Genomic DNA, 13,071 nt, shown 5'->3' on the forward strand with positions numbered 1-13,071 from the left:
GTTTTGGCGTAAAAATTGCTCCCAAATAAGCATACTCAGCAACAATGTCCAATTCCTGGCCTTTGTAGTACCACTTTTCTTGGGTTGACAATCTTCCCCCGTTCCTAAAGACCATAATTTTCGATTTGCTCGTATTGATTTCCATGTTCCACATGTTACAATATACCTCCAGTTTATGGATCATACTTTGTAAAATTTGTATCTCTTCAGCCATGATGACAATGTCATCCGCATACATAAGGATTCGGATATTTCTCTCCTGTATGACAATGCCACCTTCCAGGTATTCGTGGAGGTCATTAATATATAGAGCGAATAGCAATGGCGAAAGAAGACATCCTTGCTTAACGCCTGATGTGGTATCGAAGTATGTAGAGAGTTCATGACCATTCCAAACTGCTGATTTCGTACTTTCGTACAAGCTTTCTATCATTCTGACAAACTTAAATGAGATACCCATTGAAAATAGCTTGTATATAAGAGATTTCCGAGATACATTATCAAAAGCGGCTCTAAAATCTACAAAAAATGCATATAGCTTTTTCTTTTCGGCCAGCTTAATAGCTGCAATAGACGCGAGGTTATAAATATTGTCTGCTGTTGAGTATTGTCTTCTAAACCCAGCTTGGTATTCCACCATTATTCCGTTTTCTTCAACCCAGTGTGCTAGTCTTTGGTTTAAGATTCCCATAAATATTTTTGCTGCAGTATTCATAAAGGATATTGCTCTATAATTGGCTGGATCGTTGAAATCTCCTTTTTTATGGATTGGAAAGATGATAGTCTTAACCATTAATTCTTCTACACTGCCCGCTCTGTATGCATTCGAATATACTCTAGAAAGAGCTAATAAAAATTCATCCGTAGCATGGATGTAAAATTCGTAGGGTACTCTGTCCTCTCCTGGTGCTTTATTGAGCTTAACTTTGGATAGCATGGATTTGATTTCCTCTAGCGTTATATCTCCATCTAGTAGACTATCCTGAATCATACTTGGAGCATATTGGATATCTAGTGAAATTTGTTTGGGATTTAATAAGTTCATAAAATAATTCTTAAATGTGTTAGCGGTTATTGCGTTGCCCACTTTAAATTCCTGTCTATTTATTTCCTTTGCCAATTTCCACCATTCCTTCCCGTTATTGATATTATTTATCCTTTGATGTAGTTGTTCAAAATAACTTAGTTTTGCTGCTTGGCATACTTCCCCATAAGCTTTTTTATGCCGCATATATGTTACCCGATGCTGTTCATTTTGACTTTTTCTAAATTTATTTAAAGACATAAAAACTTTTTTTCGCGCCCAGTAACATTTTGTATCGAACCATTTATTATGTGGGCTAAATTGTGGAGTATTTACACACTCTGTAGATGAAATAATAATATCAGTAAGTTGTTTTATTTCAGTGTATTGGTTTTGATGAGCTAGATTTTTGCTGAGTTCTCTTTGATATTTATCCTTATTCGACTCTTTCCATGAGATTTTCGGCAATAGGCTGAGTTTATTATTTATGGATCTATTATTCTCTAATTTTAATTCCAAAATTATGGGTAAGTGGTCTGACCAAATTTGTTCATCTACTTGGAAAGATTGAACTAGATGTAAAAGCTCTTGGGATATCGCACAAATGTCATTTACTGAGGACCCAACTGTACTAATGAATGTGCAATGCCCTTCTTTATCGCCTTCTGTCTGCCCATTTAATATCGTGAGGTTGAAATCGTTACAGAAATCCAGATATTTTCTTCCCTTTCCATTCACTTCTTTATCCATAGATTTTCGTTCTTTATAACCGGCTGCAAAAACTTCCTCGTGTATTGGTGAGATAACTTGTTGTAGCTCGCCTATCCTCACATTTACGTCGCCCAAAAGTATTAGATTATCAATTTCGAAATCGTACATACTCCTTTTTAGTACGGAGAATTCATTTTCCCAATCAGCACTTCTGATATATAATGGTACAATCGTCATTTTCTGATACCCGCACGATACGATAATACTCAGCACCGAGTTCCTTGTTTGGAAATCATACCGGATATTCCTTTGGTTAACATTTTTATTAATAGCCAACATAACTCCACCCGATGCTCTTCCAAAATTATTAATTTTCTTTGCAAATATCCAAGATATTTCGAAACCAGGCAGGTATTTGTGAAATCTGGGAGCTTTATCTTCAAGAGTATGTGTTTCTACTAGTATTAAAATATCAAAACTCGTTATATATCTGAAAAAATTTGGGTACAAGAATTTATTTTCGAATCCATTTATGTTATATGACATAATTTTTAATTTGTTTATCTTATCTATATTCACTTTAGGGCGTAGTGAGATGTGAGGATTTAAAAGTTTTTTGAGTTTATTTTTTCCAAAATGGCATCAAATGTTTCCTTTTCAATTTCTTCGCCGTATAGTTTTCTCAATGCAATTTCAGCTTTATCTTTTCCACAAATTAATTCGTTTTGGCCACTCCATACAAACCACTTATCGTGAATTTTGAACTTGTCGTCTCTGACCGTTATCTTATGCTTGGTACTCACATTCCAGATTAATTTCTTGGTGGATAAGTTGTATAGTTTGTTGCGTCGGCGCCTTGGATTTATATCTCTGCTTATCGAGATTTTGGTACCCGCAAGATTTCTTGTAGTTCCTAATAAATATAATAATGTGGATTCCGAATCAAGTTCCGCAATGACTGTGCAAGTTTCGTTAAATTTCAATAAGATGTGTGCCGACATGATTTGCACATCTATTTTTAAAATGTTGTTGCAGACTTTCTTCACAGACTCCATTGCATTCTTCTCAAAACTAATTCCCCTGAATATTAACTTATTGTTTTTGATTTGATTCTCTAACCATTTTATTTCTTCCTCGCTTTCCTTTTGATTATTTTGAAGAATATTTATCTCTTCTTTTAATTTTCTATTTTCTTCCCGAAGTTCTACGAGCTCTGCAGAAGTAGAAGCTATTCCTGCTTTTACTTCTTCAATATCCGACTTAGTTGGCAGGCTTTCCAATTTTTTCATTCTTCATTATATTCATTAACTCTTCCACGTCCATATTACCTACTGGTTTTTTTGCCATTTTTCCAAAATCAGGTGATGTTTCAGCTAGCTTTCGTTTTGTTTGCTGGGTAGTAGGAGTAACTGACATATTTTAAATTTATGTGTAAATAAATTGGTGTTGGCAACACCGCGCTGACATAGATCAATACGCAAACCGTAGGTCCGGTATACAAATTATTGTATTTGAGTGGCAACACTAGGTATGCCTGACAGTTTAGAAAAGAGAATTGTTTTGTTTTGGTTTGTTCTGTTTACCTTTTGTATGTGTTGAATCGGGTAACATTGAGTGTTTTACGAGTTTCCAGTGAAAATAATTTTAATTATCCAGTTTGTAGTTTTTTGAATCCAAAATATTAAGTGAAGAAAAGCCTGCACACTCTGCTCTCCATCCGCCAATCTTCCACGGGACACGACTCCTGTCCACCGAATATTTCAGCGCCCCAAGTTGCTCAGAAACGAAGATAAGTATCAAAATACGGGAGCCACGGAGAAAAGCGTGTATGTACTTCCAATGTTATATCTATCCATGTTGTGTATGGTTCAGATCGGTTTATTTTTGATATAACTACTAAAAAGACCAATATTTTGTTATACATTATTAAACAATGACTTGTACTTATTAGTATTTGGTCCAAATCGGATCATATTTCAATATAACTGCTGTGGGATATAAGGTATGCTATTTTCACCGGATTTTAATGAAAGGTGGTTTACATATATACTCGAGGTGGTGGGTATCCAAAGATCGGCCGGGCCGAACTTAACGCCTTTTAACTTGTTAGATATCGGGTGAAGGCGGACCGTCCCCCTAACCACAAAAACGTCACACATATCCGAAAGTTGTCCGATGGGCACAATAAGGGTATCAAATGAAAGGTGTTGAAGACCAGAAAACGAATATGGTATTAAAATTTGGGTCCAAGTACCCAGCGGATATATTCGAAGTTCATGTCAATATGGGACTCAAATGAAAAGTATTAGGCAGTAGATTACAGATATGGCATAAAACATTAAGTCCACCCCTAATACCCCCAAATGGACATATTAGCCGACCATGGCTATATGGGACTCAACTGAAAGGTATTGAGGAGTAGATTACGAAAATGGGTCACGTCAAATGGGTTATTAAACCCATTATGACAATATGGGACTCAAATAAAAAGTATTTGAGAGTAGAAAACGAATTTGATATCCAATTTTGGAGCCAAGTGTTTTGGGGTACGAATTTGATATCTAATTTCAGAAATTTCAAGGTGCCGGTGGCCGCCCGATTCCGATTCCAGTTTAAACCCAATCTTTTTTATAGCCGAGTCCGAACGGCGTCCCGCATTGCGACACCTCTTTGAGGAAAATTTTTTAAATGATCATGCATGGCACTGTACCTCGCAAATGTCGCAAACAGGGATAAACGCCGCTGTGTCCGATGTTATCGCCAGGATTCGAACGCGTTCAGCGTCATAGGCTACAATGGCATGAATTCGATACCCACATGGATCGCATTTGTCCAGTTCTCTTTTTAGACAAACAAAGGATAAAAGAAAAGAATTGTGCTCATTGAATTGAATGTTGGAGACCACAGTAGAAATCTATTTAAATTTTCAGCCAAATCGAATAAAAATTTTGCCTTTTAGGGGCTCAAGAAGTAAAATAGGGAGATCGGTTAATATGGAAGCTGTATCAGGCTAAAGACCGAGCCAAATCGGGTAACAATCATACCCTCTTGAGGCTTAGAAAGTCAAGATCCCCGATCGGTTTATATGGCAGCTATTTCAGGTTATGGACCGATTTGAAACACATTTGGCACAGTTATTGGAAGTCGTAATAAAAAACCTCAGGTTAAGCACCGATTTGAACCATACTCAGCACAATTGTTGGTAGTCATAATAAAACGCCTTATGGAAAATTTCAGCCAAATCGGATAAGAATTGTGCCCTCTAGTGGCTCAAGAAGTTAAGACCTGAGATTGGTTTATATGGCAGCTATTTCAGGTTATGTAACGATTTCAACCGTACTCAGCACAGTTGTTAGAAGTCATAACGAAATACCTCATGCAAAATTTCAGCCAAATCGAATAAAAATTTTGCCCTCTAGTGCCTCAAGAAGTCAAGACCTGAGATCGGTTTATATGGCAGCTATACCAAAACATGGACCGATATAGCCCATTTACAATCCCAACCGACCTACACAAATAAGAAGTATTTGTGCAAAATTTCAAGCGGCTGGCTTTACTCCTTTGAAAGTTAGCGTGCTTTCGGCTGACAGACGGACGGACAAGGCTAAATCGACTTAAAATGTAACGACGAACAAGAAGTTCAATATTCAAGTCTAATATTTAGAGAAGTTACAAGTTTGTAAAACCCCATCCTATGGTGGAGGGTATAAAAACAAAATGAACAAGTAAAAGCGGGCTAAGTTCGGCCGGGCCGAATCTTATATACCCTCCACCATGAATCGCATTTGCCGAGTTCTTTTCCCGGCATCTCTTCTTAGGCAAAAAATGATATAAGAAAAGATTTGCTCTGCTATTAGAGCGATATCAAGATATGGTCCCGCTTGGACCACAATTAAATTATATGTTGGAAACCTGTGTCAGCCAATTCGAATAAGAATTGCGCCCTTTGGGGGCTCAAGAAATAAAACAGAGAGATCGATTTATATGGGAGCTGTATCGGGCTATAGACCGATTCAGACCATAATAAACTCGTATTTTGATGGTCATGAGAGAATCCGTCGTACAAAATTTCAGGCAAATCGGATAATAATTGCGACATCTAGAGGCTCAAGAAGTCAAGATCCCAGATCGGTTTATAAGGCAGCTATATCAGGTTATGAACCAATTTGAACCTTATATGACACAGTCGTTGAAAGTAAGAATAAAATACGTCATGCAAAATTTCAGCCAAATCGGATAGGAATTACTCCCTCTAGAAGTGCAAGAAGTCCCCAGATCTGTAAATTTGACAGCTATATCAGGGTATGAACCGATTTGAACTATACTTGGCACAGTTGTTGGGTATCATAGTAAAATACTACGTACAAAAATTCATTCAAATCGGATGACAATTGCGCCCTCTAGGGCTCAAGAAGTCAAGACCCAAGATCGGTTTATATGGCAGCTATATCAAAACATGGACTGATTTAAATCATACTTGGCACAGTTGTTGGATATGATGACAAAACACGTCGTTCAAAATTTCATTCAAATACGATCAGAATTGCGCACTCTAGAGGCTCAAGAAGTCAAGACCCAAGATCGGTTTATATGGCAGGTATATCAACACATGGACCGATATGGCCCATTTACAATACCAACCGACCTACACTAATAGGAAGTATTTTCGCAAAATTTCAAGCGGCTAGCTTTACTCCTCCGAAAGTTAATGTGCTTTCGACAGACAGACGGACGCACATGGCTAGATCGACATAGAATGTCGCGACGATCAAGAATATATATACTTTATGGGACGAATACTTCGAGTAGTTACAAACAGAATGAAAAAATTAGTATACCCCACGTCCTGTGGTGGAGGGTATAAAAATCACAAAAAAAAATACAAAATGAAATATTTTCTATGAAAAGATAAAATTTGAAAGATATTTGTTCTAAAGGCAAAAATTCAATGAAATATTGTCTAAAGGCAAAATGTTGCTCAGGGCATCCCGGAAATTATTTTCTTTAAAACAATGATTTCGATAAATTTCAATAACGTCTTTAGAAACTAAAACATCCCCGAAATTATTTTCTTTAAAAGAATGATTTCAATAACATCTTTAGAAACTAAAATATTTTCCTAATATTTTTTAAAGGCAATTATTATTTTCGATTCCCTTGTCTAATTTGAGTGATATTTTATAATTTAGAGCATTTATATTGACGTAGTAACAACTTTTTTAAAGAAATTAAAAAAAAAAAATATTTAAATTTTTTGTAGCTTAGGAATAACATTTACATAAAATAGCACATGCTGGCTTATCGCCATAAATTTATTTGTCAAATATAGGAAATGTCATGCCTAAGATTTTTGAGATTTTTTTTATATTTTTGAATGTAAAACATTGCCGATTTTCGACAAACCATTTTCCCCCAAAACATGACCTTACAGCACAGGGAAATCGTTTTTAACTAGTTTTAGTCGTCCACTCTAAATTTCATTAGGATACCACTTTCCTAGCTGGAGCCATTCGTATGTAATGGGTTAGTGACATTTTCATTAAAGACCGAATTAGTCAGATTAATTTGAATTTTAAAAGAAATATTTCAAATGAAACCATTTCGATTTTTTCTTGGATTTTCATAATTTAAAATACAGTTTTTATGGCAAATAATACTGAGCTCATAGGGAGTTAGAATCGAAATCTATCAGTCATTAGCAATCGGTGTTGATTCTAGTAGAAATGTATTTGTTCTGTAGGATTTGGCGTTAAAGTAGGACACAGTGAAATATTTTTAATAAATTTTAAAATTTACTTTTTCATCTGCCGAGCATAAAAACTTTAGGAATTACAATATAAAGGCATGATGCAAATTATAGCCATATTCGGCAATAGTTGGATACAATTTTTACCGGACATATATTTCCATCAAAAACGGATCTTCGATGTAAGCAGAACGAACGATTTAAGCAGAAAGTAGATGGCTACTTGAAAAAATTGGTCCAAAGTTTTGCTTTGAAATATAAATCAATTATAGTTGCTTAAATTTTCAATTTGTTTGCGTAAAATTTTATGTAAATAAAAGTCATTTAAACCCAATTGACCGACGCAAACAATAACCTGTTGGAATCATAAAACTATTTTGTGAGCATTAAAATGAGTGCAAACAAAAAATATTTCATCAAATTTCATCGGCCTATAAATAGTCTGTTGAGAAGCAGTACAAAATTTAGCCCTAACTATAACCAAATATCACTGCCGATGGGCCAATTCCTAAACCCAGTACCGATCACAATTTTCAATTAGTAAAAAGGCGTTAAGTTCGGCCGGGCCGAACTTTGGATACCCACCACCTCGGGTATATATGTAAAACACCTTTCATCAAAATTCGCTGAATATTTCATACCTAATGTCCCATAGCAGTTATATCAAAATATGTTGCGATTTGGATTAAATACTAATAGTACAGTAGCTATATCTAAAAATAAACCGATCTGAACCATAAACGACACGGATGTCGAAAAGCCTACCATAAGTCACTGTGTCAAATTTCAGTGAAATTGGATATAAGTGCGCCTTTTATGGCGCCAAGATTTTAATCGAGATATCGGTCTACATGGCAGCTATATCCAAATCTGGAACGATTTGGGCCAAGTTGCAGAAACATGTCGAAGGGCCTAACACAAAGCACTGTCCCAAATTTCGGCGAAATCGCCCTTTTATGGGCCAAAAACCTTAAATCGAGCTATCGATCTATATGGCAGCAATATTCAAATCTGGACCGATCTGGGCAAAATTGAAGAGGGACGTCAAAGAGTCTAACTAAACTCACTGTCACAAATTTCAGCGACATCGGACAATAAATGAGCATTTTATAGGCCCAAAACCTTAAATCAAGAAATCGGTCTATATGGCAGCTATATTAAAATCTGAACCGATCTGGGCCAAATTGAAGAAAGATGTCGAAGAGCCTAAGACAACTCACTGTTCCAAACTTCAGCAAAATTGGATAGTAAATGTGGCTTTTATGGGCCTAAGACACTAAATCGGAGGATCGGCTAATATGGCAGCTATATCCAAATCTGGACCGAACTGGGCCAAGTTGACGAAGGGTGTCGAAGGGCCTAACACAACTCACTGTCCCAAATTTCAGCAAAATCGGATAATAAATGTGGCTTTTGTGGGCCTAAGACCCTAAATCGGAAGATCGGTCTATATTGGGGCTATATCAGGATATAGCCCATCTTCAAACTTAACCTGCTTATGGACAAAAAAGAACCTGTGCAAAATCTTAGCTCAATATCTCTATTTTTTATGACTGTAGCGTGATTTCAACAGACAGGCGGACGGACATGTCTAGATCGTCTTAGATTTATACGCCGATCAAGAGTATATATATATTTATAAGGTCGGAAATGAATATTTCGATGTGTTGCAAACGGAATGACCAAATGAATATATCCCGATCCTTCCGTGGTGAGTATAAAAAGGATATAAGAAAAGATTTGGTCTGCTATTAGAGCGATATCAAGATATGGTCCGATTTGGACCACAATTAAGTTGTATGTTGGAGACCTGTGTAAAATGTCAGCCAATTCGAATAAGAATTGCACCCTTTGTGGCCTCAAGAAGTAAAATAGAGAGATCGATTTATATGGGAGCTGTATCGGGCTATAGACCGATTCAGACCATAATAAACACGTATGTTAATGGTCATGAGAGAATCCGTCGTACAAAATTTCAGGCAAATCGGATCATATTTGCGACTTCTAGAGGCTCAAGAAGTCAAGATCCCAGATCGGTTTATATGGCAGCTAAATCAGGTTATGAACCGACTTGTACTTTATTTGACATAGTTGTTGAAAGTAACAATAAACAAGTAAAAGCGTGCTAAGTTCGGCCGGGCCGAAACTTATATACCCTCCACCATGGATCGCATTTGTCGAGTTCTTTTCCCCGCATCTCTTCTTAGGCAAACAAGAATATAAGAAAAGATTTGTTCTGCTATTGGAGCGATATCAAGATATGGTCCGGTTCGGACCAAAATTAAATTATATGTAATATAATAATAATTGCGACCTCTAGGGATCAAGAAGTCAGGATCAAAGATCGGTTTATATGGCACCTACATCAGGATATGGACCGATTTGAACGTTATTTGACACAGTTGTTGAAAGTAAGAATAAAATACGTCATGCAAAATTTCAGCTAAATCAAATAGGAATTGGGCCCTCTAGAAGCTCAAGAAGTCAAATCCCCAGATCTGTTTATATGACAGCTATATCAGGTTATGGACTGATTTGAACCATACTTGGCACAGTTTTTGAATGTCATAACGAAATACGTCGTGCAAAAATTCATTCAAATCGGATAAGAATTGTGCCCTCTAGAGGCTCAAGAAGTCAAGACCCAAGATCGGTTTATATGGCAGATATATCAGGTTATGGACCGATTTGAACCATACTAGGCATAGTTGTTGGATATCATAACAAAACACGTCGTGTAAAATTTCATTTCAATCGGATAAGAATTGCGCACTCTAGAGGCTCAAGAAGTCAAGACCCAAGATCGGTTTATATGGCAGCTATATCAGGTTATGGACCGATTTGAACCATACTTGGCTCAGTTGTTGGATAACGAAACACGTCGTGCAAAATTTCATCCCAATCGGATAAAAATTGCGCACTCTAGAGGCTTAAGAAGTCAAGACCCAAGATCGGTTTATATGGCAGCTATATCAAAACATGGACCGATATGGCCCATTTACAATACCAACCGACCTACACTAATAAGAAGTATTTGTGCAAAATTTCAAGCGGCTAGCTTTTCTCCTTCGGAAGTTAGCGTGCTTTCGACAGACAGACAGACGGACGGACGGACAGACGGACGGACAGACGGACGGGCATGGCTAGATCGACATAAAATTTCACGACGATCAAGAATATATATACTTTATGGGGTCTCAGACGAATATTTCGAGTAGTTACAATCAGAATGACGAAATTAGTATACCCCCCATCTTATGGTGGAGGGTATAAAAACGTCTTGCGAAATTTCAGCCAAATCGAATAGGAATTGCGCACTCTAGAAGCTCAAGAAGTCAAGTCCCCAGATCTGTTAATATGACAGCTATATCAGGTTATGGACCGATTTGAACCATACTTGACACAGTTATTGGATACCATAACAAAACTCGTCGTGCAAAATTTCATTCCAATCGGATAAGAATTGCGCACTCTAGAGACTCAAGAAATCAAGACCCAAGATCGGTTTATATGGAAGCTAATCAAAATATGGACCGATATGACCCATTTACAATACCAACCGACCTACACTAATAAGAAGTATTTGTGCAAAATTTCAAGCGGCTAGCTTTACTCCTTCGGAAGTTAGCGTGCTTTCGACAGACAGACATGGCTAGATCGACATAATATGTCACGACGATCAAGAATATATATACTTTATGGGGTCTCAGACGAATATTTCGAGTAGTTACATACAGAATGATGAAATTAGTATACCCCCCATCCTAAGGTGGAGGGTATAAAAAACAAGTAAAAGCGTGCTAAGTTCGGCCGGGCCGAATCTTATATACCCTCCACCATGGATCGCATTTGTCGAGTTCTTTTCCCGGCATCTCTTCTTAGGCAAAAAAGGATATAAGAAAAGAGTTGCTCTGCTATTAAAACGATATCAAGATATGGTCCGGTTCGGACCACAATTAAATTATATTATGTTGGAGACCTGTGTAAAATTTCAGCCAATTCGTATAAGAATTGCGCCCATTGGGGCTCACGAGTAAAATAGAGAGAACGATTTATATGGGATCTGTATCGGGCTATAGAACGATTCAGACCATAATAAACACGTTTGTTAATGGTCATGAGAGGATCCATCGTAGAAAATTTCAGGCATATCGGATAATAATTGCGACCTCTAGGGGTCAAGATCCCAGATCGGTTTATATGGCAGCTATATCAGGTTATGAACCGATTTGAACCTCATTTGACACAGTTGTTGAAAGTAAAAATAAAATACGTCATGCAAAATTTCAGATAAATCGGATAGGAATTGAAGCTAGAAGCTCAAGAAGTCAAATCCCCAGATCTGTTTATATGACAGCTATATCAGGTTATGAACCGATTTCAACCATACTTGGCACAGTTGTTGGATATCATAACGAAATACTTCGTGCAAAAATTCATTCAAATCGGATAAGAATTGCGCCCTCTAGAGGCTCAAGAAGTCAAGACCCAAGATCGGTTTATATGGCAGCTATATCAGGTTATGAACCGATTTAAACCATACTTGGCACAGTTGTTGGGTATAATAACAAAACACGTCGTGCGAAATTCCATTCCAATCGGATAAGAATTGCGTACTCTAGAGGCTCAAGAAGTCAAGGTCCAAGATCGGTTTATATGGCAGCTATATCAGGTTATGGACCGATTTGAACCATACCTGGCACAGTTGTTGGATATAATAACAAAACACGTCGTGCAAAATTTCATTTCAATCTGATAAGAATTGCGCACTCTAGAGGCTCAAAAAGTCAAGACCCCAGATCGGTTTATATGGCAGCTATATCAGGTTATGGACCGATTTGAACCATACTAGGCACAGTTGTTGGATATAATAACAAAACACGTCGTGCAAAATTTCATTCCAATCGGAAAAGATTTGCGCACTCTAGAGGTTCAAGTAGTCAAGGCCCATGATCGGTTTATATGGCAGCTATATCAGGTTATAGACCGATTTGAACCATACTTGGCACAGTTGTTGGATATCATAGCAAAACACGTCGTGCAAAATTTCATTCCAATCGAATAAGAATTGTGCACTCTAGAGGCTCAAGAAGTCAAGACCCAAGATCGGTTTATATGGCAGCTATATCAGGTTATAGACCGATTTGAACCATACTTGGCACAGTTGTTGGATATCATAGCAAAACACGTCGTGCAAAATTTCATTCCAATCGAATAAGAATTGCGCACTCTAGAGGCTCAAGAAGTCAAGACCCAAGATCGGTTTATATGGCAGCTATATCAAAACATGGACCGATATGGCCCATTTACAATACCAACCGACCTACAATAATAAGAAGTATTTGTGCAAAATTTCAAGCGGCTAGCTTTACTCCTTCGAAAGTTAGCGTGCTTTCGACAGACAGACGGACGGACGGACGGACGGACGGACGGACGGACGGACGGACGGACAGACGGACGGACATGGCTAGATCGACATAAAATTTCACGACGATCAAGAATGTATATACTTTATGGGGTCTCAGACGAATATTTCGAGTAGTTACAAACAGAATGACGAAATTAGTATACCCCCCATCTTATGGTGGAG

The 13,071-nt window shown here is 37.4% G+C and overlaps 1 protein-coding gene across 2 annotated transcripts in view; it reads right to left on the bottom strand.

Annotated features, from left to right (window-relative positions):
• The window catches only part of LOC131998538 (uncharacterized), a 229,932-nt gene that overhangs the window by 80,061 nt on the left and 136,800 nt on the right, over window positions 1-13,071 (bottom strand). The window contains exon 2 of one of the 2 annotated variants that reach the window (XM_059370902.1): window positions 2,235-3,628. The exons of the other annotated variant lie outside the window; for it this stretch is intronic. The gene's annotated coding sequence lies outside the window, so the exon portion shown is untranslated. Of the gene's footprint in view, window positions 1-2,234; window positions 3,629-13,071 lie in introns of those variants that run through there. 2 annotated transcript variants of the gene reach the window in all.

Source organism: Stomoxys calcitrans, chromosome 1 (assembly GCF_963082655.1).
Source record: "Stomoxys calcitrans chromosome 1, idStoCalc2.1, whole genome shotgun sequence".
Lineage (NCBI taxonomy): Eukaryota > Metazoa > Arthropoda > Insecta > Diptera > Muscidae > Stomoxys > Stomoxys calcitrans.